This window comes from Sinocyclocheilus anshuiensis, unplaced genomic scaffold (genome assembly GCF_001515605.1).
Source record: "Sinocyclocheilus anshuiensis isolate Anshui unplaced genomic scaffold, SAMN03320099.WGS_v1.1 scaffold1879, whole genome shotgun sequence".
NCBI lineage: Eukaryota > Metazoa > Chordata > Actinopteri > Cypriniformes > Cyprinidae > Sinocyclocheilus > Sinocyclocheilus anshuiensis.
This window is the reverse complement of record NW_015549707.1, coordinates 610,059-636,826: the sequence shown is the minus strand read 5'-3', so window position 1 is coordinate 636,826 and position 26,768 is coordinate 610,059. Positions and strand designations below refer to the sequence as shown.

General features: G+C 40.0%; 1 protein-coding gene across 1 annotated transcript in view; it reads right to left on the bottom strand.

Moving 5' to 3' along the window:
* The window catches only part of LOC107660666 (T-cell immunomodulatory protein-like), a 156,619-nt gene that overhangs the window by 115,682 nt on the left and 14,169 nt on the right, over positions 1–26,768 (bottom strand). The gene's annotated exons all lie outside the window — the stretch shown is intronic.

The following is a 26,768-nucleotide window of genomic DNA, read 5'->3' as shown; positions in this document are numbered from 1 at the left end:
AAATTTGTATCAATTTTACTGGTAGTCCACTGTATGAAGAATTTTTGGGTATGATTTGTCACAGTTTATTTTATTTAGCTATCCTCACTTACATAAATGAACTAGCTGTGTTTCTTTGTTTGAATATGGCGCTTATCACATGCTGTGTGGTATCTGCGTTTGGTATGGGGCATTTTAACGAGTACGAGTACGAGTACGAGTAGGAGTACAGCAGACCAGTATCGGTATCGGTGCAGCCCTACTACAAAGGATAGAGCTTCTAACACATTCAGCAGTTTGACAAGTGAAATGTTAACATGACCCTGAAAACAGGTCCTCTTCCAAAATGTCATTTTTAAATTACAATTTTTACCATGTGGTTTTGGTGGCAAAATAAGCAGCAACTACAGCAAATCTTGCATTGGTTGGACAAGTTTATTCAGACACAATGGGTTTTTATTATCAGTTATTTTAACATTTCCCTTTAAATCCCCTCAAATTCTATTCTATAAACTTAAAAGAGCACCTTTATATATTAATAATGACAGTGCTAGACATATTGAATGCGTGCACTGCAAAGGCTGAGACGGACACTCTCAATAAACCTTTCAGAAACTACTTCACTCTCACTGAAGCTTTTAAAATGTCAAATCAAGTTGTTTTTTTGTTAACACAAATCAAACACGTTTGTTTCTCAAGGCCAGTTTAGGCCGATTTAAATTGCTTTCTTGTGAAAAAGTTAACAAGTAGGATGGCCTTATGCAGCACGGCCATGGACCCCACTCGGCGTTCACCTTCTGATATATGTTTTTTTAAGAATTGCAAGAGCTGTTCAAAACAGACAGCTCCAATCTGACTGATTGGCTGCTTTGCCAGTCCACCTGGAAACCAAGTTTTGTTTACAAGGCAGCAAGCTGCTACAGCTGACACCTCCAAGGAAGATCTAGTTGCTGGATTCAGTTTGGAAAGTCTATAGCATCAAATCTTTGAAAGATATTCAAGAGTTTTGCTTGAGGCAATCCGAGTAGCAAGTAAACGCTCCGGTTACTCACGTAACATTGGTTCCCTGAGATAAGGGAACGAGCGTTGCGTCATCGTTTGACGACTACTTGGGGAAACTCCTGTTTACTCTATTACTGAAGCCTGATTGGTTAACGTTTGTGTAGTTGCACAAACCAATGGTGCTCGAGCCCACCAGAAGGGGCAGAGCCGACTGCTATATAAGTTGGTTCGGAGCGCCATCTCATCAGAATCATACAACTGAAGCGACAGCCATCGATTCGTGTGCAGCTATAGCACGGCCAGTTACGCAATGCTCGTTCCCTTATCTCAGGGAACCGAGGTTATGTGAGTAACCGGACCATTCCCTATCGAAAGGTAACTCCCGTTGCATCGTCGTTTGATGACTGCTTGTGGAACGTATCCAGTGGCGCTGTGCTATAAGGAGATGCAGAACTTAGCCCAGGAACACTCAGCGAGGGTTCCATAATCCTGAGCCACAAAGATACCCGAGAACATTCTGAGGTCTACGGGGGGGGGTGTTGGGTAAGCATTAGGCAGATAAGAACCGCGGCTATTGTAGCACCTATAGACGTCCAAATTGTAGAATCTAATAAAGGTAGAAAGTGACGACCAGCCGGCGACCACACAAATCTCCCCAATAGAGATTCTACTGGACCAGGCCCAAGAGGAGGCCATTCCTCTGGTGGAATGGGTCCTCACACCTAAAGGGCATTGCAAGCCAGCTGAGGCATAAGCCAGAGCTACAGCATTTACTATCCAATGAGATTGTCTTTGCTTTTTGACAGGCAGCCCTTTAGAGCGGCCTAATAACCTGGGCTCTAAATGGAGTTGAGTGCACCTTTGGTACATAACCACTGTGCGGTTGAAGAACGACCTTACAGTCATTGGGTCCAAACTCAAGACAGGAAGCACTGACAGACAGGGCTTGCAAGTCCCCTACTCGCTTGACTGATGCCAGGGCCAAAAGTAGAGCGGTTTTGAGTGTCATGACCCTTAAGCTGGCTGTTTGAAGCGGCTCAAAGTGGGAGCTCTTGAGAGCTCTCAGGACTATAGACAAGTCCCATACTGTCACCGTCTTAGGGCGAGGAGGGTTTAACCACAGAGCATCTCTAAGAAACTTAACGACCAAGTAATTCCTGCCAATTGTCCAGCCAGCCTCGAGAGAATGATTCGCCGTGATGGCTGCCACATAGACTTTGAGCGTGAAAGGGGTGCGCCTGCAAAAAAGTGAGCACGTGGGACACGTCACATGATACCGGATCCTGGTTCCGTGCTAAACACCAGTCACTGAAGACTGATCACTTTAGGGCATAGAGACGCCTTGTAGACAGAGCTCTAGCCTCTAAAATGGTATTAGTGACTTTCGCTGGGAGTTGGCTAGACTCCCGTCGAATGGCATGACATCAAGGCTCCACAGTTCCGGCTGGGGATGCCAAATCTTGCCCTGCGCCTGCGAGAGAAGGTCTCTCCTCAGTGGTATTGACCACGGCGCTGCAGATAGCAGCTGGACTATAGCCAAGTCCCATACTGGCACCGTCTTAGGGCGAGGAGGGTTGAACCGCCGAGCACCTCTAAGAAACTTAGCGACCAAGTCGTTTCTGCCAATTGTCCGGCCAGCCTTCAGAGAATCATTCGCCACGATGGCTGCAACATAGACTTTGAGCGTGGAAGGGGTGCGCCCCTTATCCAGCAGCTCTTGCAAAAAGGTTAGCATGTGGGACACGTCACATGATACCGGATCCTGGTTCCGTGCTAAACACCAGTCACTGAAGACTGATCACTTTAGGGCATAGAGACGCCTTGTAGACAGAGCTCTAGCCTCTAAAATGGTATTAGTGACTTTCGCTGGGAGTTGGCTAGACTCCCGTCGAATGGCATGACATCAAGGCTCCACAGTTCCGGCTGGGGATGCCAAATCTTGCCCTGCGCCTGCGAGAGAAGGTCTCTCCTCAGTGGTATTGACCACGGCGCTGCAGATAGCAGCTGGATCATCTCCGGAAACCACATTTGGTTCCTCCAGAGAGGGGCCACAAGGAGGAGAGAACACTTTTGGCGGAATTATTCACGTCGTTATAGTTGCGCCGCCTCTACTACCACGACTCCTAAAAAAACGTTTTCATTCCGTGTCGCCCCATCAAGCTCTCGCTGGATCCACTCCTCTGCTATCAATGAGAGGACCGTCTGTTCTTCCGCAGCAGACAACAAAACTTTTTGGTTGTTAAAAAAAGACTAGACATAGTCTCAGAAAAATGGTTGCAGGGATCTAATTTTTCATGGTATCTTCTTCAGATTTGAAATCTAAACTCATGAGACATGTGACTTTCAACCCATTACTTTTCTGGATTGCTCCAGGACTGATTTCATGTATTTTTATATGAAATTTAAAAAAAATTCAGTGTGGTACAATTTTTTTCAAGGCACTTCAGTGCCTATAACTTTTTATCTTTTTGAGCATTATCAACTCTGGATGATGAATAGTAAAGCCCAAAGGGTCTTCTTTCCAAAGACACCAAAATTGTGTGTGTGTAGCACACTGAAGTCAGGAACTGTTACCATTTTAAGTTAGGTAGGTAATTTTCAGCTGTGAGTCCCAAAATGGGGGGTGCAGGTTAACAGGTTAAGGCTGGCAGGAAGGTTTTCAGGGCCAGCAAACAGCCATCAATTTGAGGCAGCTGATATGTAGGCATCGCTCGTGGGTCAACCAGGAGCCGTACGCTGGATTGCCCTCCTGCCCTCCATTGTGACCACCTTCCTTCTGGAGGTCATTCTCAACTGCACGCCTGACAGAAACAGGCAGGGAGTTGTCCAAGGGGCCACAGCATTGACACAGCGATGGGTTACCCTGACATGAATGCGGCCCAGGTGCTAGGCGTGGGACGGGATGCAGGCTTTTAGCCAATATTGAAGAGGCCAGATGCCCTGAGGGGATGTGCAGACCCTGGTTTGAACGATGCTGCACTCGCTGAATATTCAGGGAGCGTTCCAGTGTAATCCCAGCTCGAACATTCACAGAGTCTGTAACTGTTCCCAGAAAGTCACTCGCTGTCTGGGAGTCAGAAAACTCTTGGCTGAATTGATTTTCAGCCCAAGACGCTCTAGGTGGTTGAGCAACAACAACCTGTGAGCGAAAAGTTCCCGTTCTGATTCGGCCAGTCGTCGAAGTAGTTCAAATAGCGGATTCCCATCAATCTCAGAGGGGAAAGAGCCGCGTCTACGCACTTCGTAAAAGTGCAAGGGGCCAGGGACAGTCCAAGGACTGTGTACTGATAGGCCACTTCCTCAAAGCGAATGTCAAGAACAATCTGTGATGGGGCGCTATTTGGATGTGAAAGTAAGCATCTTTCAGATCCACAGACAGAAACCAGTCCCCGGGCATATTTGCGCGAGGATCTGTTTAAGTTAACATTCTGAAAAGCCGTAGCATTAGGGCCCGGGTTTAGATGTCTGAGATAGAGTATTGGTCTGAGCCCACCGTCTTTCGTGGGAACGAGGAAGTAATGGCTGTAAAAACCTGACTCGCTGTTCGCTAAGGGGATCATTTCCACAGCACCTTTGCAAGCAGTGACCATACTTCGGACCGAAGAACATGCGTTATATATCCCATACCGAAGTGCGAATAATACCTCTAAAGCGAGGTGGCCTGCGAGCGAACTGGAGCGAGTAACCTCATTCCATGGTTTTTAGAATCCAGCTTGACATGCCGGGGATGGCTTTCCAAGCCAAAAGCCAGGCGGCAAGCGGTTACTTTCCTACTAATGGCAGTTCACGGCATGGGGCAGTCGCAGTGTGAGGAGAGGAGAATTGCTCTTGTGGGTCCACTATCACAGTGGTAGTTTGCTTGGGCGCGCGCTGAATGAGAAGGACGTGCCCAGCTTGAATAGAATTTCCATCGCTCAGCGTTGAACGGAGGGATGGAGCACGAGCGTGAGCTTTCTTTAATGAAGTTCCGGCCTCAGTGAGAACTGATACTTTCCTTTTCCTCTCAAAAGTTTTTGCTTCGCTAGACTCAATGCTCTCTCAGTGTGAGCAGCCAGCCTCCGTGAGCGCATCGTCAAAGTGGGTGTGGTCTAGATGGTCCCCGCACGAGCCACACTCGCGGTGCGACATTTGCAACAACGTCACAGAGAAATTGCTCAGGAATTGCTCTTACCAGCCGAATAGACGCAGGGGAAGGCTTCTCGTGTCTTCCGCTGCCGGGGCTCTTCTACAGCGGCGAGCTGCAGGCTGAGCTTCCTCCCGCTTCGGCTTCTTGATTGCAGAGTAAGCGAAGAGATGGTCTCGTCGCTGAAGGAGAAGATTCTGACGAGATGGCGCTCCGAGCCGACATATATTTCTTCTCCGAGGTAACTGGGAGGGGAGAAACATGAGAGCAGGGAAGGCGGGGCCATCTTCATTGAAGAAGGGGATCAGCGAGCGATGCAGGGACAAACTCGCGCTTTCATCTGTGAAAGCAGCCTGTCTCAGTGAGCGCATCCTCAGCGACGCACACACAAATGCGAAGCTGTCAGCGATCTGAATCATTGGTGACAGCATTCTACTCCAATCCGCCTAAAGGGATTGAGCCGCTCGATGTAAGAGGGGCACAATTTCACGTGTAAAACACACACCGGCGGATCAAAGTGCCGGGGGAGAATGAGCAGGCGGGCTCTTGCCGGCGTGAGATCATTCAAACCTGGTTGCTCAGCTCCATGACTGAACCGTTTCTTTCTCCGAGCTCGCTGAGAGAGGAGAAATGGGAGAGCGGGGCTACCTTCATTTAAGAAGGCGTTTCGCGAGTGGAGAAGAGCGAGACTCAGTGAGCATTGCCCAGACAGGTGACACACTCACTGCCCTTCTGCATCGTGCAGGGATTCCCCGCACGAGCCACACTCGCGGTGCGACATTTGCAACAACGTCACAGAGAAATTGCTCAGGACTTGCTCTTACCAGCCGGATAGCCGCAGGGGAAGGCTTCTCGCTTCTTCCGCTGCCGGGGCTCTTCTACGGCGGCGAGCTGCAGGCTGAGCTTCTTCCCGCTTCGGCTTCTTGATTGCAGAGTCAGCGAAGAGATGGTCTCGTCGCTGAAGGAGAAGATTCTGATGAGATGCGCTCCGAGCCGACTTATATAGTGGTCGGCTCCGCCCCTTCTGGTGGGCTCAAGTGCCATTGGTTTGTGCAGAATCAGATACACAAACGTTAACCAATCAGGCTTCAGTAATAGAGTAAACGGGAGTTTCCCCAAGCAGTCGTCAAACAAGGACGCAACGGGAGTTACCTTTTGATAGGGAACAAGATATTTTCAATCACAAAATATTGAGCTTGATTTTCAGAAGTATGACCATGAAATAATTGTTTCTACAGTATATATTTGTGGACTTGAAGACTGAATTAAATAAAATAAAATTAAACATCCATTGGCAGTTTTCAAGAGTTAATTTAGCTTAGCTGATGCGGTCACGGGTGGGTTGGAAAGCTCTGGAAACCACAGGGAGCACCTCAGTCATTTGAAAGAAATGCTCGATTAGCTGTTGAACATACATGTTGTGTTTACGTGCCTCCATCGTTGCGGCCAATCTGCACAGAATCAGCAGAATCAACTGTCCTTTCAGACACAAATGTCCAATTTAATTGTCTAATCAGAAGCACTGGAGAACATAACAGGGAGTGACAGAGAGTAATGTGGCTCTCATACAATTAACCAAATTAATTTGATTATACATGTTGCAGTAATGTACTAAAATATGCCTTGATTAGCGCCCTGATTCATTTCATGCTCTCGTTTCCTTCTCTAACAGCATGCAGGCCTCTCTGTTGCTATGCAATCTCACTTTCCCAGCATGCTGTGGGAACTTGTATGGCATCTTGTGCATATTATTTGTTGATTTTCTTTTTACATCACCCAGTTGGCACTGTACCTCCATTAAGGTATGAATATTTGAAAGAGCCGTCAGAATTAAATAATTGAGGAGCACCTTCAGATTATGTGTCATGAAGGAAGGATATAGTGAGAATAGTGGCTGCTCACGAAAGTTGAAAAATGCTGCCTCTGCAGGCAGCATACAGATGTAAAAAGGCATGTTCGGATCCTATGATTGTGTCGCATCCTGTCTACTGAGATACGTTCATCTGATGAAGGCAACATAGATGTATTCTTCGCTGCCTATGATATCCCACTATCCTGTTCGTTCGATTCAGTGACAGTTGAGGCAAAATATAAAAAGGCGTCTCAAAGTTGGAATCTTGACTAGTGGTCAGTTTGTGTGTAGATGTATGTTTTTGAATGACTTTTTCAACTAGGGGTGCTCTGATTTATTGGCTACCTATTGCTATCGGCCGATAATCGCTTTGGGAAGTTTGATCGGCAGTCTACAAAGGCTGATCTCATAAGCCGATCTCAAGCTGACAACGTGCCTGCCATGAGACATCCGGCATGGATAAAATAATTAGCCTATAATGCTTTAGGTGAGGTACAATTCGTATTTCTTTATTAAATAAGTTACAAAGTAATTTGAAGAATTTCTGAAGTATTTCTTGAAGTACGTGGACCGTCCGTGCGGTCAAAAAATTGGGCTGCATGCGGATAGCTCGGACACTTCTGATGATGAAAACTGCATCACAAGGGCAGTGTGTGGACCGTTGCATAACGCGTATGGCCGAAGTATACATTAGGCTTAAGGCCGTCTCACTTACAGCTCACAAAATCAGGATTGTGAAAATAACAAATCAGTATCGGTCATCGTATCGCAGATAGTGCTTTCGTGATTGGCTCCAAAAATCCTGATCGGCGCACCCTTATTTTGAACTTTTAATTATTATTTTTTTTTGTTGCAAAAAATTACTAATTCAATTTTCACATGGTTATCACCAAACTTCTATTTTGTTTTAGATCATTAGACCATTGTACTACCTCATGCCTGTACCTTTTGTGCAGCTTCTCCAGAGTGGCTGCACAAGCTCTGATGACAACACAGCCGTTTCATGATTGACCCGTTTCACCGATGACATCAGTCGTGTGTTTCATGTTTACTTTGGCACCTTCAGTTCTGCAGCTTCTGCTAATTCTCACAAACACCTGCTTTTATAAAGCACAAAAATTGATTTATTGGAATCAATGTTATATTGTGTCGTGTTTATCAAAATAAAAATTATAAAAAATATAGTCCCCACTTTATTGTTTTTTAGTAGTATTGGCTTATATTAAACTTTATTCTTGTATGCACTGTATTAAAGGGTTAGTTCACCCAAAAATGAAAATTCTGTCATTAATTACTCACCCTCATGTTGTTCGAAACCCGTAAGACCTTCATTCATCTTCGGAACACAATTTAAGATATTTTTGATGAAATCTGAGGGCTCTCTGACCCTCCCATAGACAGCAAGGTAACTAACACGTTCAAGGTCCAGAAAAGTACCAAGATGATCGACAAAGCCCTCAGATTTCATCAAAAATATCTTAAATTGTGTTCCGAAGATGACCGAAGGTTTTACGGGTTTGGAACAACACGAGGGTGAGTAATTAATGACAGAATTTTCATTTTTGGGTGAACTAACCCGTTAAGCAGTACATTTAAAAAGCATTCAATCACTCAAAGCTGATTAAAGAAATCTATGCAATAAATATAAAAATCTATGCAAAAAGAAGCTGGTTGATGTTACCACCGACCACCAATAAATAAAAAAAAAACACTTCTGAGCACGAACCATGACACAAAAATCACTTTGCATAAAGAAAGTGTTATTGTTCAGGCTTTATAATACTTGTCTTACAAGCGTGGTGCTAAAATTGCTGTGCCTCTATTTTCCGGTACACACAAAGCCAGTGTCGTGTCACTGGAAGGAAAATGAGACAGATCTCATTTATCTTCCACCATCAAATTTGGAACAGCATGGCAAGAGGAGTAACGACAATAGCATCCCTAAAAGAGATTACGTAAGATTTCAAATGTTCATAAAATATACATAAAAATGAAAAAAGGCAGCACAACAATTACAAGAGGACCTGCTGTTTTTAACACATATAAACTAGCTAACGTGCACTGCGAATCTGAGATACTGTGAGTCACAGCAGGGCTTGTGTAGTTGGAGGGGGGATTTTTGGAGGAAGAACAGTTTTCCATTATATCTAATGACAGCATTTAAACGAGTACACAGTATGAAGCACAGCAGTGGCCCGCTCTCTTTCAGCAGAAAAATGTTAAAGAATCACTCTACTTTCTAACTGCCTTTCCTGAGGCATTATGGGTAACAGCAGAAACGCACGCAGAGACGGGCTCTCCGGGAAGAAGAGAGGCGAGGAGAGATGCAAGAGCATCTGTCTCCAAAACTCCTTCAACTGCTGCTGCCCTCTTTTCCAGCACCCTCTTTTTCAGAGCAAAGAGAAGGAAGAAGAGACAGCAAAGCGAACGCGTTCAGCGGCAGACATGTGACAACAAGATGAAGAGTGAAAAGAAAGGAGGAAATGAGTGATAGAGAGAGCGAGAAAGAGAGATCAATAAATTCTACTCCGTTCCTCTGAGACCGTGTTCGCACATTATATTGTTTTGTAAGTTATGAAACTGATAACCACACCAAAAGAAAAACAAATCCAGCACAACATGCAGAAGACTTTCATTGGAGTAAGGTCACAAACAACTGCCTTTTTTCTTTTATTAGGACAGATGCACTCGAGCAGATTTCTTCCATGATATTGTATGCAGGTAAAGGCTTTTGAAGACAGACTTTAATAACGCTCTACATTACCATTTGTTACTTCCAGAATAACTATTCTGAGACATGACTCATTGTAAAGGAGAACCTTTTTTAGGATGGTTTCTTGCAAAGAAGTAAAAGAAGTCAAATTTCTATTAATAGTAAATACTATTATAATAAATTTGATCTATTCTAATAAGTAAAATACAACAACAATAATTATAATCATTATAACATACATTTTTTAAAATGTTTTTATAAGAAGCCTCTTATGCTCACCAAGGCTGTATTTATTATATTTATGTACGTATTATATTATCTAAAATACAGTAAAACAGTAACTTTGTGAAATATTATTACAATTTTATAATTGTAATACTAAATACAATGTAATTTATTCCTGTGATGCCAAAGCTTAACTTCAGTGTCACATGATCCTTCAGAAATCATTCTAATATACTGATTTGGTGCTCAAGAAACATTTCTTATTATTACCAATGTTGAAAACAGTTGTGCTGCTTAATACTTTTGAAGAAACTGTGATGCATAGTTTAAAAAAGTGAACAAAGGTATAAGAAATTGATTTTTTTAAACAAAGTAAAAGTCTTCACTATCAAAAGTGTGTGTGCCCTTGCTAAATATTAGTATTAATTTCTTTAAAAAAAATAAAAAATAAAATCTTGACTTTTAAACAGAGGTGTATTTTATTCCCATATTCAAATGTACATTTAACCAGAACATCTTACAGTACATTTACTGTTTGTTGCTGTATATTACTTAAGTGGATTAAATAATCTACTATAGTAGCTGGTTGGCTGAAATGACTGCTTTCTTCTGACCAATAAAAAAAAATAAAATAAATAAAATCACCCTTTTAAGGCATTCCAGATGAACTACATAATTATTAAAATGTGTATTACATATTGCTAAAAGGCTGGTAAAACATAGCTATATGAGCCAGTAGGCCTGTCATGATTATTTAATATAACCACTGTGATTACTGCGCACATTCATTTCTAAATCACATTCTGCAGTCTAAGTGAATTTTAAGCAAATACAGAAATGCCACGAAACACATTTCGTGTCTTTTGCCAGTGCATTATGTAAGCTTATACAGTATAATAAAAAATATAATACACATTTATTCATATTTAGAACATTAAATTAACTTTATTCATAGCCATAGAGAAAATCCTTTTTGTGTTCACTGTGAATAAATGACTTCTGCACTTGAGGGTGGCTGAATTTCTTTATAATAAAAAGCTCTGCATCATCAAAATCTGGCAGAAAATTTGACTTAAATAAAGAGAAATGGCTTTTCCCACAACATACTCCACAACAAAAACCAACTACATAAAATAATGATCTTTAAAATAGCATCATATGACCCCTTTATGGTCTACTTCTCGCTATTAACAAACCCTTAATTACGACTTTTGCCTCCATAAACTCCTAATTTGCTGCTTATTATTAGTTAGTAAGGCAATTGTTAAAAGGGTTAGGTCACCAAAAAGGAAAATTCTGTCATTAATTACTAATAAACAATCCATGTGACATCAGTGGTTCAACCGTAATTTTACGAAGCTACGAGAATACTTTTTGTGCGCAAAGAAAACAAAAATAACAATTTATTTAACAATTCTTCCCCCCCGGGTTACATCTTCCGCCATTTTGGAGAGTACCCAAGAATGTAATCGGCATAATCAGCGTTGTTTACATTCGGGGGGGAAAGCGCGCGCATGAACGTAATCGGCGTAATCAGCATTGTTTACGCTTAGGGTACAGTGTGCGTATGCATTGTGATGCTCTCCAAAATGGCGGAAGACAGTAACTCGGGGGAGAAGAATTGTTGAATAAAGTCGTTATTTTTGTTTTCTTTGCACACAAAAAGTATTCTCGTAGCTTCGCAAAATTGAAGTTCAGCCACTGATGTCACATGGATTGTTTTACTACGTTTCTGGACCTGGGAACATTACAGTTGCGTTGCTGTCTATGGAGGGTCAGAGAGCTCTCAGATTTCATCAAAAATATCTTAAGTTTTGTTCCGAAGATGAACGAAGGTCTTACGGGTTTGGAACGACATGAGGGTGAGTAATTAATGACAGAATTTTCATTTTGGGGTGAACTAACCCTTTAAGTTTAGGTATTGGGTAGGATTATGGTCATGCAGAATATGTGCTTTATAAGTACTAATAAACAGCCAATATGTTAATAATAGGCATGCTAAAAAGCAACTAGTTGATAATAGTGAGAATTGGTCCCTGTACTAAAGTTTTACCCAAAATCCCTTTACTTTCTTTTCCTACAACTAAATTTCATTCCTGTGTCAGCAGAAGGATCCACCTCTTCACTTCTACACACTCTCAAACACAGACCTTTCACTCTCTCACACATACACGGACTCATCCTTTAAAAGACATCCTCACACTTCAACACAATCATTCAATCTTTCTTTCCCACTAAGACTGTTCCATTACCGTGGATGATTCCTAGTCAGAGGGCAAATGCTATAGCTTGAAGATAACACGTAATATCTTCCAACAGCACGATTCTCTAGCAGAGAGTGAAACACAATGTAATGGACTTCCACTGCTGTCTTATTGCTATTCTCAGTTGTCATCTATTACACACCCAGAATGCTGTTTGGTATGTGTTTTTGTCATCTTTAATTGCTTCTAGAAAGCCGAAGCACTCATTTTTCCCTTTCCTGGTTTATTTCCATGACTGAAAGTATGATTTTTAAAAAAAAGTGTAATTGTGACTTCTAGCTTCTACCACATTTGCATACACCTGTCACAATCAGTTAATACTTGGATTTCCTGTCAAACTCAGTACTGATGAGAGGAAGTCATGATGGATTTAGTCACAGAGTGCATCGAACTGTCTGTCTGTCAACCATGCAGGGCTATGATGTGGGTGCAATATTTCAGCATCACCCGAGACCCGAATCCCAAATTCCGCTCTACTTCACAGATACGAGGTGGCGGTTTCCAAGCCAACAGAGATACAAGCATATCCAGCACCTTATACCCCGAAACTAACATATAGCTCAGCAGCAGGGCTGTGATAATTTGGCGTTTGTGTGCATGAGTTATTATACAGCTTGCTCTCTGTCTGCCAACCAATCAGACTTAAGCTAAAGCATCCCAAACTTGGGGCAGATTCCCAAACTTGGCAATTAATCAGGTTACGGGGCACTTGTAATTCAGATTTGCTTTGTTTAACCGATTAAAAAAAGAAAGAAAGAAAACTGTATATTTTTGGTTCAGGATCATGCAAACATTCAGTTAAAGTGTTTTAGTTTAAATTAGTGTTTCCCCCCTCCCTCACACACCCACACAAGTCATATATACTTCTTTGATAGCCAGAGCTGCTGACAATCACCCTGAGAGAGAGATCTCTTTACACTGTGAAACACTGTAAGCGCTTCTGTTTAAAATCACAACATAAACACACCTTTTCTTCACATCGTTTTGTAGAGTGAAAGGACAGCATGTTATTTTTGGAACAGCATACTACTATTACTATTGCTGCACTATATAGTATACATTCTGCTGTTCCCAATATGCAGATTGTCTGTAAATACAGATTTTGTAGCAGAGAACACCCAGAAAACCTACTACATTTGCCAAAATGTGCAGTCTAAATGATTTTATTTAAATAATTATATTTTAAAAACTAATTTAAATTCCTTAGCATCAACATAAATCTGTTAATTGTTAAAACAACAAAATTTAATCAGTTAAAAAGTATGAACATGGTTTAAATATGGTTAACTGTGAAACAAGCAAGGGTTAATTAGATAACATATGCATGAGAATGATTTACATATAATCAACAGGATTTACAAATGCTGCTTGTGTATTAACACAATTTGTTAGTACTATTAAATCTCATTCTTGTTTAATTTATGCCACACAAACCTGCATCACATTAAGTTTATTAGGTAATTTCAAAACCATCCAAATGGATGGGAAATTTATATGCAATTACAATACGTAAATTCTAAATATTAGGCTTCAATGTTTTTGAGTGTACGGTTTCACTTTTTTCACTATTTGAAACATAGTACATATTCATTAAGTATTACAAATATGGTACGCTATTCATACATATCCAGCATGTTTGCATAGCCCATGTTCAAAATGGAGTCCAGAAGCGTGTTTTTGTTGAATAAAAGCACATCAGCTCTAAATGATAAAGGAGGGGAGGCAAAGGTACTGATTGGTAGTTAATTACGATGCATTCACAACTTCTGAGCTCTCATTAGTTCTAAACAATGCTGACATGCTGCACACCAAATTATCTCCATTATCATCGGCTCGCCTGCCGCGAGCAACTTCCTCCGCCTCTGAGGCACTATGCCGTCAGAGCGAGTGAAACCATTGCTTTCTCTCTCCATGTCTAGGCACCCATACACGTGAAGGCAAAAGATGTAAGAATGAGACATTCTGGGCTGGAAGTTTTGATTTCTGAAAGCTACAGAATGTTTTCACACTACAATGATCTCTTTCATTGCAAAAGATCAAGGAAAAATGTGATGCCTCATGATGTGACCCCAGTAAATTTAGCTACAGCTGCAACATCAAACATTCAACAAAACAAATCCTGCTACCAGTGCTAGCACCAAGCTAACAAAACCTTCAGCCTGCCCTCTGTCTGAAGACATTAGAGGGCACATCTCATATGTGTTTTGGCTGATGCTGCGGGGCTGTTTCTAGATCTTTCTCCTCAGGTTCAAAAGGTGGAATGCCGCTTATTTGTACAGCTGTTACTTCGCCAACCAGCCATGACTCCATCTCTAATGCCCTTGAGGGAGTCAATGAGCTAAGCTAGGCTGTCCTAAAGGGCCGAAAAGCTGTCAATGAGATCAGACGATGACGACTTGAGCTTGACAGGTGAATGAGACTTTGATAAAGAGGCTAACGACAGAATGGAGTGTTGTGAGAGTGACAAGACTCTAAAGAGACCTGGAAGAACAAAGTTAAAAGAATATGAGATGTCAATTTTGGATTGTCATCTCAACGGAGAAGTTCTCAGAGGTTCTGCTGTCTTTAACCTCTCTTCTCCAGTTGAGCTGAAGACGGCCTTTGACATTATCAGGAAAAAGTCATGTCACTCATCCCTGAAACAGATACCCTGACCAAATGACATTCAGACGGCAGACGTGAAGCACTTTTGACTCTGCAAATGACACCTCGAGCCTGGACTCAGGCATGCACCATGGTAATGGCCTTACAGTGGCAGTTCGACAAATCTGTAATTACATTCCTGTGAAGACTTCATCTTGAATTCTGAAGCCATGCTGACAAAGTCACTCCATCTTTCTGGTGGAAGGCCACAGGCTATATCCTATGAGATTAGCACAGTGTGGTCCAATGTGATCAGTGAGGTGCACTATTCACTTCAAACAGGCCATGAGGCGGAAACAGACAAATAAAAAGAGACCGAGAGCATGAGAGAAACTGCCTCTTTCTCAAGGTCAGTGCTTCACCAGTGTCGTCTCTGCAAGATGCCACAACCACAAGCACAGTCTCTACCTTTAAAAAAAACTTAGCTCAGAAAACATGGGATATTTCATGCATTCTGATTCTGAATCCATCCTGAAGTTTCATTTTCTGACTCGAGATGCACTTCAGAAGACATAAACTCTCTGTATAGAAAATATATAATGAAAGTTGCTGAAAGGATAACAGAGATTCAAAAGGTTTTTCATGTAACCATCCAGTATCAGCTTGTTATCAGACTAGTATGCGTCACCTACATTTTGTAGATCTACGGCGGTTCCCAGGCTGAGGATTTCTTTACAGTCTGTTGAGAGAATTGAACTACGCTAAATGAATATTGAATGAAATTAATCTCAGAGGAAACAAAACTTCATCGAGATGACAGAGAGGGAATGTATAGAGGAAAAGTTTTGGTGGGTCTGGGGGGTTGAAGCAGGGCATTCAATCCAGAGCAATGGAAGAACTGGAGTCTATAAATAGATGCTGCATAAGCCAATATCTAAGCCAACAAATCGGCCGCGTTTCTCTAACCCTGTTTTTTTTTTTTTCAAAGCACTTAATTCATGAGCATGACGGCACTGGCATAAAATGGAGAGATGCTATTCTGAGGGGATATAATCTTGTAAAACCATTACGGGAACAACATAGGTGGAGTGGAGGAGATTATGCCAACCCCACATATTCCTTATTCCATTTCGCTCATATTATGCTGGCAGACAGAGCAATGGGAAAAGCTGCTCAGCTTATTTCACTAACAAGCTTAGATGCTCAGGCCACTCACAGGATTTTATTTATGTGTCTGCCTGCTTTTTGTTGGAATACAAAATACTAAGTCTTTCCAGTCACATAATGTGCAAATTTGTGGGATGCAGAGAAATGTTTACAAATGTCACATTTGAATATTTCATACATCAAACTGATGCAGCATGTTCGACTATGACACATGTGGGGAAAAAAAATGACGCCAAACCTTCACAGGTCAATGATCGTTGTTTTAATGTGGAGATGAAGATCAACAGCGAAAATTATTTCAATACTATAACCCCCTTAAACCTGGCATTGACATGTTATTTTACTTTACACCTTCTTTCCAATGTGACTTACAAATCCATTTACATATTTCATAAGAGGTTGTGTTAACTGAAATGTATCTGCCATTTATCAAATTTTAAAAACATTCATAATGTGTTGATTAAATTGGGGGAATAAATCGCATGAGAACAGTTTCTGTTGTCTTGTTCACATTGCAAGAGCAAAATAATCAAATTGACGTACTTGATTAATTGCAGCAGCATAACCTCATTGCACTGCATATAGCTGAGTGAGGATAACGAAAATGCATTTGCATTTAAATCTTCATTACATCTGGTCAAAATCTGTCTCAGACCACCTCAAAATACATTATCAGTGATCTGATCACAATATGTCTTCAGCCCTATTCAGACAGTAATTGTTCCTCATGGGACATCTGTAAAAATAAATTTGCATGGTTTCTCAGTGATAAAACGGAAAGGTTCAGATGATGATTTATTCATGGTGGAGGAGGGAGTTTTGTGAACCTACAAACCCGGAAATCAAAGAGCAGGCGCATGCTTAATATTTAAATATCCTATTTAACAACAGGAAAATTGCTATGATGGATGTCATTTTAAAAATGTGGAAATTAGCAGAAATTGAATGTAACCTCTTATTAAGGTAAACATTTGGCTCAGCTACTTGGTCGACTAGTAAAAGGATTGCTAGCACAAATTTCTATAAATGTCCATAATTACATATTTTAAAACTGTATTGCATACCTGTTGCTGTAATAAAGGCCCATTATTATTTAGGTAAACTCTGAGACTAGATTAGGAAATCAATAAAAAAAAATCAGCTGTGATCTGACAAAAAAAAAAAAAACACATGATAATACCATATTATAGAGGGTGACAAAGCTATTATATAAAATGGCTTCAACAGACTTGAAACACATAGCGCACAAGTTGTACAGCATGGACTATATAAGGGGTTTTTGTCCTTTTTGGAAGATATAACCACTATGAACTGCAGTCCTTATGTGGAAAAATTTTTCATTCTATATAAAGAATACAGGCTTGGAATGGCATGAAGGTGAACTATCCCTAGACATCACACATTTGGAACGATCTGCCTGTCATCAGGTACAACAGGATGTATGTATTATGAAATCTCTCTCTGCCTCCATGTTCTGCACAAGTTTCTGAATATAAACATACATGTCTAGTCTGTGACAACGCAGCAGCATTATGCATGTCATCATAATAGTTTTAAACAAGCACCCGAGCACAAACAAAATGCCAAAAAAAAAGCATGTGGGTGGATAAAACTGGCCCTGGGGTGGCAGAGAGTGAAAGAGAAAAGCGAAGACACAGAGAGTGGGAGAACGAGAATCGGAGCAAACTCAGGCAGGTTACCGAGTCTTCTGGGACGCTGATCCATTTAAACAGACTCTTCCATTAGCTACAGCCACTAATTGAGTGAAGGACGAATAAAGTCACGGTCCTTTTTAAAAATGCTTGATTAATACACACTGAACTTAATTAGGTCTGGTGGCTCAATCTTATCGGTTATTGTTAAGCATGCCTACTATTTTCCCAAAGGAACAGATTAACATTGGTCATCAACTGTGTGGGACAACTTCAGCGACAAATCTGCTCCCTCGACTTTTATTTATCATGTAAATGTTACAATTTAGCTCTTTGATATACTGCCAACTGTCTGGAAGGCACCGTATATCAGCTCTGTTCCTCAGAGCATGTTTACTGCTTATAAAAACGGGAGGCAGCGAGAAGACATACATATTGAAAAATAATGAGATCTCTACCCACATTGTTTCAGGCTATTTGTCAGTAAAGCTGTGCCAGGTCTGAACAAGGAGAAACACCCAGTCATTGTGTTATCCACCCGCTATGTTCTTCAGATCTAGCAGACGGTGCCATACAACGAGACTGACACCGAATCTTGATAGGTCCAAATTTATCCCTGTTAGAGAGTGGCATCTTCTGTAAACAGGTAAGTGCATCTTCTTCTGCAAAATCTGGCTGCTTTATTGGATTGTTGTGTCTTTTTGCAAACCACAAATGAAAAGGCATTAAAGTCCCACAGGAAAAACAATAAAGGGACGGCGCACAATCACGGGCATTTGGCCAAATGTAACCTAAATGTGCAAGTGAGAGTCTGGAAGACTGCCGCAGATAATGATTTGATGAACTTCCCACTTCAGCAGTCCCCTAATGTGGAAAATCTGTTTCCTTTACATCGCACGACAATTAACTTGCCGCTCATATTCAGAGAGATTTCAGATCTAATTGGCTGCAGTTCGGAGCATTGCAATACAAGGTTGCCTAGCAACCAGTCAGAAAGCAGAATTGGTGTCTTTTATGCATATTTGCGCATAATGACATTTATAATTATTTGGCAATTACTCCCTATTTTTAACGAGGCCACACATTCTGAATCCACGGGTTATCAAGAACATTATGAAGAAGTGAAAATGTGATGCAGATGCCAGTGGCATCTCCATGTTGATCGAGTGATGCATCAAAAACAAGGAGAAGAAAAAAGTAATGAATTGTTGTCACAGGGATTTACTAAATGTATGGGGTTTCTCCATGCTCATTTTGTTGCTATTCTCTTCACTGCTCCTTTGGCTATGTATTAGCCTTACCTGAGCCATCAGAGCTGCTCATGCAAGGAAGCATTAGCCTATTAAAGACGCATTTAACCGGACTTAATCATTCACCTTTGTCTCAATTAATTGTTGGTTGTTCATCTCAATAAACCACTAGGGCCAGATATCAGATGCAGAGCCTGCAGATCTATAAACGAGAGGGAGATTTTGCATTCAGGCACAGGGTGAAGGTTGGACATTCCACTTTTTAAAGCTTAAACGGAGCATTGACACTTAAGTGGATGCAATTTCATGTCTTCTAGCTAATGCAGCCATACGGTGGGTGTTACGATTTCACATGTGCGACCGGAATCTGAGCTGTGATCCGGAGGTGACCCTCACCTGTTCATTCACAGCAAGGACACATACGGAAACAATTCATGTCTTGACTGAGAAGGTCACAGAAGCAATATAAAGTGAGCAGTGAAAGGCCAGGAAGCCGGTATAGACATTCAATCAATATGATTTCAAAAGAGGTCCTTCAACTAAGTGCTCAGGTTCTCAGGTACTAATGCAAACAATGTTCTTCCACTTGACAAACTTTGTTACAAAAGGAAGAGCAGAAATAGATAAGATAAATAAGAATACAGGGTGGCCGGCGGTCTAGATAAGTGGTTGTCAGATGGTTTTGCTTGAGAATATGAATTTTACATTTGACTTCAAGCGTGACCCAATGAACAAAAGTAAATAAAAATGTCCTTAAAATTAAACACTGATGTAGTGCTATTACAATGAACTACATAGGCATATTAATTAGTAGTTACTGAACATAAAATAGATTGATGAATATTTTTATATTATATTAAAATGTATATTAAGAAGAATGTTAACATCAAATTGACTAGTTTCAACCAATGGAGTTAAAATTGAGCAAAAATACTGTAGGTAATCACTAGACTTGATCAAAGATTCCTGAAAAAAAAAGTATCACAGTTTCCACACAAAAATGTTCAACATTGATAATTGTTGAGCACCAAATCAGTATATTACAATTATTTCTGAAGGATCATGTGACACTGAAGACTGACTGGAGTAATGGCTGTTGAAAATTCAGCTTTGCCATTACAGGAATAAAATATATTCAAATAGAAAAGTTATTTTAAATTGTAATAATATTTCACAATATAACTTTTACTGCATTTTTAAAAGAACTTTCTGTGAGCATAATAGACTTCTTTCAAAAAGAAAGTCCCATTTAAAAGCAGATAAAGACAATTTAATTTGCTAGCCTAACTATGCTTATTTGCATTTAGTATTGTTTTTTCCCTGCTATCCACAATCAAATCAGACCTGCCACCCAAAAATTACCATTAAAATGTAAGTGAACCCACAATGCACATCAAGATTACGTTAAAAAAAAGAAAAAAGAACAAATCATCTCTTATAAAAACCACAAGACAAGCCAAAAGTCAGTGACACACCATTCAGTTTCAGCTGCTATCTCTTCTTGAAAGCCTCCACTCACCATCACTAAGGTCTTTTCCTCACACCAACTCTTGCCACAGCAGACAGCCATAATTGTAGAGTAAGTGGTGGATGATTTTGACGTGGGTGTGCTCTTTTTTCTCTCCTGTGCTGTTGTTAATCTGCTGTGATTTTCTCACAGCTGTAGAGGTCCAGAGAGGCTTTCTTGGTCCTGTCTGCCAATCAGACCCAACAGCACGGTCGCTTGTGTGACAGCAGAACAGCTTCCAGATGGTTTGGGGGTGGCAGTGATGCCAGGCTCCAGCCGAGAGGGTGGGAGATAAGTGCTATAGCAGCTCAGGGGCTTTGTTTTAGTATGGGTAGATGGAGTTGGTCCATATTGGTTAGTGAATTACTTTTTGACCTCTTTACCCTTTCCTGGATGAGATGCTTTTGGTCACTGTGACATAGACACATGACCACTCTGAGCCTCAACTACATGGACAGTAAGACTTTGACAGGATTCTGCAAGAGAGCATTTAAATCTGTTTTCAGCCTTTAGAAGCACAGGATTATTACAGTCAATTTTATGTGACTGACAGGCAAGCTTAACAGGAAACTCTTCACCCTTGAAAACGGCTTTGAATTCATAAACAGCTCTTGAGAGATCATTTGATTTAAACGGGTTCAGAAAAAGAAAAAAAACACACTGGCATCAGGAGTCAGAGGCACCTGGCAATAAAGAGGATGCTGAAACGCACTACTCTTTTGGCTTCACTTATGTACAGATAGCACAGCCTTTCACCAGGACAGCAAAATTACATTATGCAAAAAATAACTGTAATCGCATTTTGTGACAGGCTATATTCAGACTGCAGTTGATTTGACTAAATTTGACATCAGTTATAACTTACCCATGATGGCAGGAATCATAAAACAATGAATGAAAAATATAAACGAGTCTCGTGCTCACAAAGGCTGCATTTATTTAATCAAATGTCATTTTTATTATGTTATTGTAATTTTTATTATGTTATTCTTAAAACTAACACAACAGAAATACCAAGGGAGTTTCAGTACTTCACAGACACTCCCCACAAGACCTGCTGCTAAAAAAATGGGCCAGTATTACCCAGACGAAAAACAACATTCATGAAGTATCCTGTCTTGATGACAGGATTACAAGCAGAGAGAAAAAGCATGACAAAGACAATCTAGAGAAGTAGAATATAGTTATTGTGAATCTCTGTTTCAGTACATTGAAAGAGCTGCTAGATTTGTAGTCACTAAATTAGCTTATTTCATCCTTATAACTACAGTTGAGGTCAAAAATGTACATCCCCCTTTCAGAATCTGCAAAATGTTAATTACTTTACCAAAATAAGAGGGATCATACAAAATGCATGTTATTGTTAATTTAGTACTGACCTGAATAAGATTTCACATAAAAGATGTTTACATATAGTCCACAAGAGAAAATAATAGTTGAATAAAAAAAAATAATAACCCGCTTCAAGTTTACATCCCCTTGATTCTTAATGATGTGTTGTTACCTGAATGATCCACAGCAGTGTTTTTTTGTTTAGTGATAGTTGTTCATGAGTCCCTTGTTGCATTGGTCACATGTTTCCTGTGTGAGCACTCCCTTTGTATATATATATATATATATATATATATATATAAGGGAAAAAAAAGCGGCAGCACTACCGACTCACAATGTATCACAAAAGTTCAGTGATAACACTTCCAATTATTTTCTAGTATTACTCTCTTATGTGTGAAAGTGTTTGTGTTTGTGTGTGTGTGTCTCCAACTAACCCAATACTACAATTGGTCCTTTTGACTGTAACTGGTGGATGATTTCAGCTCTCTTTGAAATGAGTCCCTTGTTTGTCCTGAACAGTTAAACTGCCTGCTGTTCTTCAGAAAAATCCTTCAACTCCCACAAATTCTTTGGTTTTCCAGCATTTTTGAGTATTTTAACCCTTTCCAGCAATGACTGTATGATTTTGAGATCCATCTTTTCACACTGTGGACAACTGAAGGACTTACACCTATTACAAAAAGTTAAAACGCTCACTGATGCTCCAGAAGGAAACACGATGCATTATGTCCTACCTATATATATATATATATATATATATATATATATATATATAAGAGAAAAAAAAGCGGCAGCACTACCGACTCACAATGTATCACAAAAGTTCAGTGATAACACTTCCAATTATTTTCTAGTATTACTCTCTTATGTGTGAAAGTGTTTGTGTTTGTGTTTGTGTGTCTCCAACTAACCCAATACTACAATTGGTCCTTTTGACTGTAACTGGTGGATGATTTCAGCTCTCTTTGAAAGCCAGATATCTTTGATGGAGTCTACACATTAGGTGTCCTGTATCTTGAAGAAAGAAGTCCTTTCTACCATGCCCATTCTCATGAACTTGAAGAGAAGTGCTATTTTGGCATAGTTGTTGCCTGACAGTAGTATGTTGGTGGCCAACATGAAATCCCCAATTAGCATGCCATGTGTGAAAGTTGGCTGTGAAGACCATTTCCAAACAGTATGGCCTGAAGAACATATCTGAAGTAAACGAAAGATTAGAAAAACAGGGTCAACAGTACATTACATAACATACAGTATATGACAAACTCTCTACAATCTAAATCTAAAGACATGTAACAAAGGTTTTTGAATAATATATACTTACCCAATCAATAATAGCAGCTGTGCCCCTGGATGTCACACTAATTTCAAAAGGTTGACAAGCCCCACACTGTAACTTGGTGTTAATATCGTGAGCATTACATCCAGATGGTTTGGGGGTGGCAGTGATGCCAGGCTCCAGCCGAGAGGGTGGGAGATAAGTGCTATAGCAGCTCAGGGGCTTTGTTTTAGTATGGGTAGATGGAGTTGGTCCATATTGGTTAGTGAATTACTTTTTGACCTCTTTACCCTTTCCTGGATGAGATGCTTTTGGTCACTGTGACATAGACACATGACCACTCTGAGCCTCAACTACATGGACAGTAAGACTTTGACAGGATTCTGCAAGAGAGCATTTAAATCTGTTTTCAGCCTTTAGAAGCACAGGATTATTACAGTCAATTTTATGTGACTGACAGGCAAGCTTAACAGGAAACTCTTCACCCTTGAAAACGGCTTTGAATTCATAAACAGCTCTTGAGAGATCATTTGATTTAAACGGGTTCAGAAAAAGAAAAAAAACACACTGGCATCAGGAGTCAGAGGCACCTGGCAATAAAGAGGATGCTGAAACGCACTACTCTTTTGGCTTCACTTATGTACAGATAGCACAGCCTTTCACCAGGACAGCAAAATTACATTATGCAAAAAATAACTGTAATCGCATTTTGTGACAGGCTATATTCAGACTGCAGTTGATTTGACTAAATTTGACATCAGTTATAACTTACCCATGATGGCAGGAATCATAAAACAATGAATGAAAAATATAAACGAGTCTCGTGCTCACAAAGGCTGCATTTATTTAATCAAATGTCATTTTTATTATGTTATTGTAATTTTTATTATGTTATTCTTAAAACTAACACAACAGAAATACCAAGGGAGTTTCAGTACTTCACAGACACTCCCCACAAGACCTGCTGCTAAAAAAATGGGCCAGTATTACCCAGACGAAAAACAACATTCATGAAGTATCCTGTCTTGATGACAGGATTACAAGCAGAGAGAAAAAGCATGACAAAGACAATCTAGAGAAGTAGAATATAGTTATTGTGAATCTCTGTTTCAGTACATTGAAAGAGCTGCTAGATTTGTAGTCACTAAATTAGCTTATTTCATCCTTATAACTACAGTTGAGGTCAAAAATGTACATCCCCCTTTCAGAATCTGCAAAATGTTAATTACTTTACCAAAATAAGAGGGATCATACAAAATGCATGTTATTGTTAATTTAGTACTGACCTGAATAAGATTTCACATAAAAGATGTTTACATATAGTCCACAAGAGAAAATAATAGTTGAATAAAAAAAAATAATAACCCGCTTCAAGTTTACATCCCCTTGATTCTTAATGATGTGTTGTTACCTGAATGATCCACAGCAGTGTTTTTTTGTTTAGTGATAGTTGTTCATGAGTCCCTTGTTTGTCCTGAACAGTTAAACTGCCTGCTGTTCTTCAGAAAAATCCTTCAACTCCCACAAATTCTTTGGTTTTCCAGCATTTTTGAGTATTTTAACCCTTTCCAGCAATGACTGTATGATTTTGAGATCCATCTTTTCACAATGAGGACAACTGAGGGACTCATATGCAACTATTACAGAAGGTTCAAATGCTCACTGATGCTCCAGAAGGAAAAAACATGCATTAAGAGCCGGGGGGTGAAAATGGAGATGTGCACATTTTTCTTATTTTGCCTAAATATCATATTTTTTCATTTAGTACTGCCCTTCAGAGGCTACAGAAGATAGTTACATGCTTCCCAGAAGACAAAATAAGTTAAATTTACCCTGATCTTCAAATTCAAAAAGTTGTCAGAGTAAACATTTGACCTAAACTGTACATGTACCTTCTCCAAAACCTTAACCTCCAAAGAGGCTCCAAACCTCCAAATTGAAAAAAATAGAATGTACAAATTTTACTTGACACATTTTCAGATGTTACTCCATGCTTGTTTTTGGGTTAGTGTATCAACCACAAACAAAGCAAAATACAATACAATACTCACTGAAGAGGGCAGATATTTGAACATGGGCATCGGTGCAAAACTCCGTAACCTTGAGCTCCTCACAGAGTGTCTCAAAGGTACGAATGAAGGCCTCTTTCTCCATTACAACCGAGTTCCTCTGTGTTTCTCGCTTGTCTATGTTGACTATGCTGATCATTTTTTTGGACTCATTGTCCATGGCCGTGTATGTGCAGTATTGTGCACAGAATCCTGGACTGTCCATCCTAGCATCTCCTACAAATGTAGATGACAATAATTAGGTAAAAGCATGACATGTCCTACCTATATATTCTAAGGAAAAAAAGGCAGCACTACCGACTGACAATGTATCACAAAAGTTTTATCAGTGATAACACTTCCAATTATTTTTTAGTATTACTCTCTTATGTGTGAAAGTGTTTGTGTTTGTGTGTGTGTGTCTCCAACTAACCCAATACTACAATTGGTCCTTTTGACTGTAACTGGTGGATGATTTCAGCTCTCTTTGAAAGCCAGAAATCTTTGATGGAGTCTACACAGTAGATGTCCTGTATCTTGAAGAAAGAAGTCCTTTCTACCATGCCCATTCTCATGAACTTGAAGAGAAGTGCTATTTTGGCATAGTTGTTGCCTGACACAGTAGTATGTTGGTGGCCAACATGAAGTCCCCATTTAGCATGCCATGTGTGAAAGTTGGCTGTGAAGACCAATTCCAAACAGTATGGCCTAAAGAACATATCTGAAGTAAACAAAAGATTAGAAAAACAAGGTCAACAGTACATTACATAACATATATGACAAACTCTCTACAATCCCTACAAGACATGTAACAAAGGTTTTTGAATAATATATACTTACCCATTCAATAATAGCAGCTGTGCCCCTGGATGTCACACTAATTTCAGAAGGTTGACAAGCAAGTAACTTTGTGTTAATATCGTGAGCATTACACTTTGTGACTGGTAAAACAAGGTAATTGGCCAACTGCTTCAGACAATCATGGTACACTATGGATGCCGAATGGCCAATTGCATCCTCCACAACCTAGACCTTAAGAGAGTCTTTGGTTGGAGGCATCTCAGTGGTTGATGGATTGTGGGAATGTAAGACATCGTGCACCGTGTCCTCCATGCTGATTGCTGGAATATCTTCTAAGTTAACGGCCGTCTTTGAAGCACCCCTTGACCATTAATAATTAGAGGTGTTGTGTAAAAAATACATAATTAGCAGTACCTTTATGTCTACCAACCATTTAGTCTTTAAACTTACCGAACACAGATACGTGGACTGTAGTCATCATCACTGTCATCAGAGTCTGAGTCTACTTCTTTGGTGTCATATTCTTCTAAAGATGACACCGACTCGGTCTCAAAATCCGGACACCACGTTTCATCTTCCCAGTCAATACTATTTAATACAGAATAAATACAAACTAAATGTAAAACTACCACTCAGACAATATATGTGTTCACCCAGGTGAAAAAGAAATATATTTAAATTGTGCTTTTTCAGACATACTTACTATATTTAAATTATACTATACTAAGTGCATATTAAATGTATTATTTTGAAACAACTTTAAGTATATTAAGTGTATTTCAAGATATGTTTAAGTTGGATTTTAATCTATTTGTAATATATTTAATATATTGAAATTGTGTTAAAATGGAACCACTTTAAGTATATTTAGTGCAATTTAAGTGTATTTCTTAAAATACATTTAAAATGTCCTTTTAATACTTCATGAACTACAGTTAGAGTATATTTGAAGCATCGTTTTAATGTACTTCAAGTACATTTCAATTGT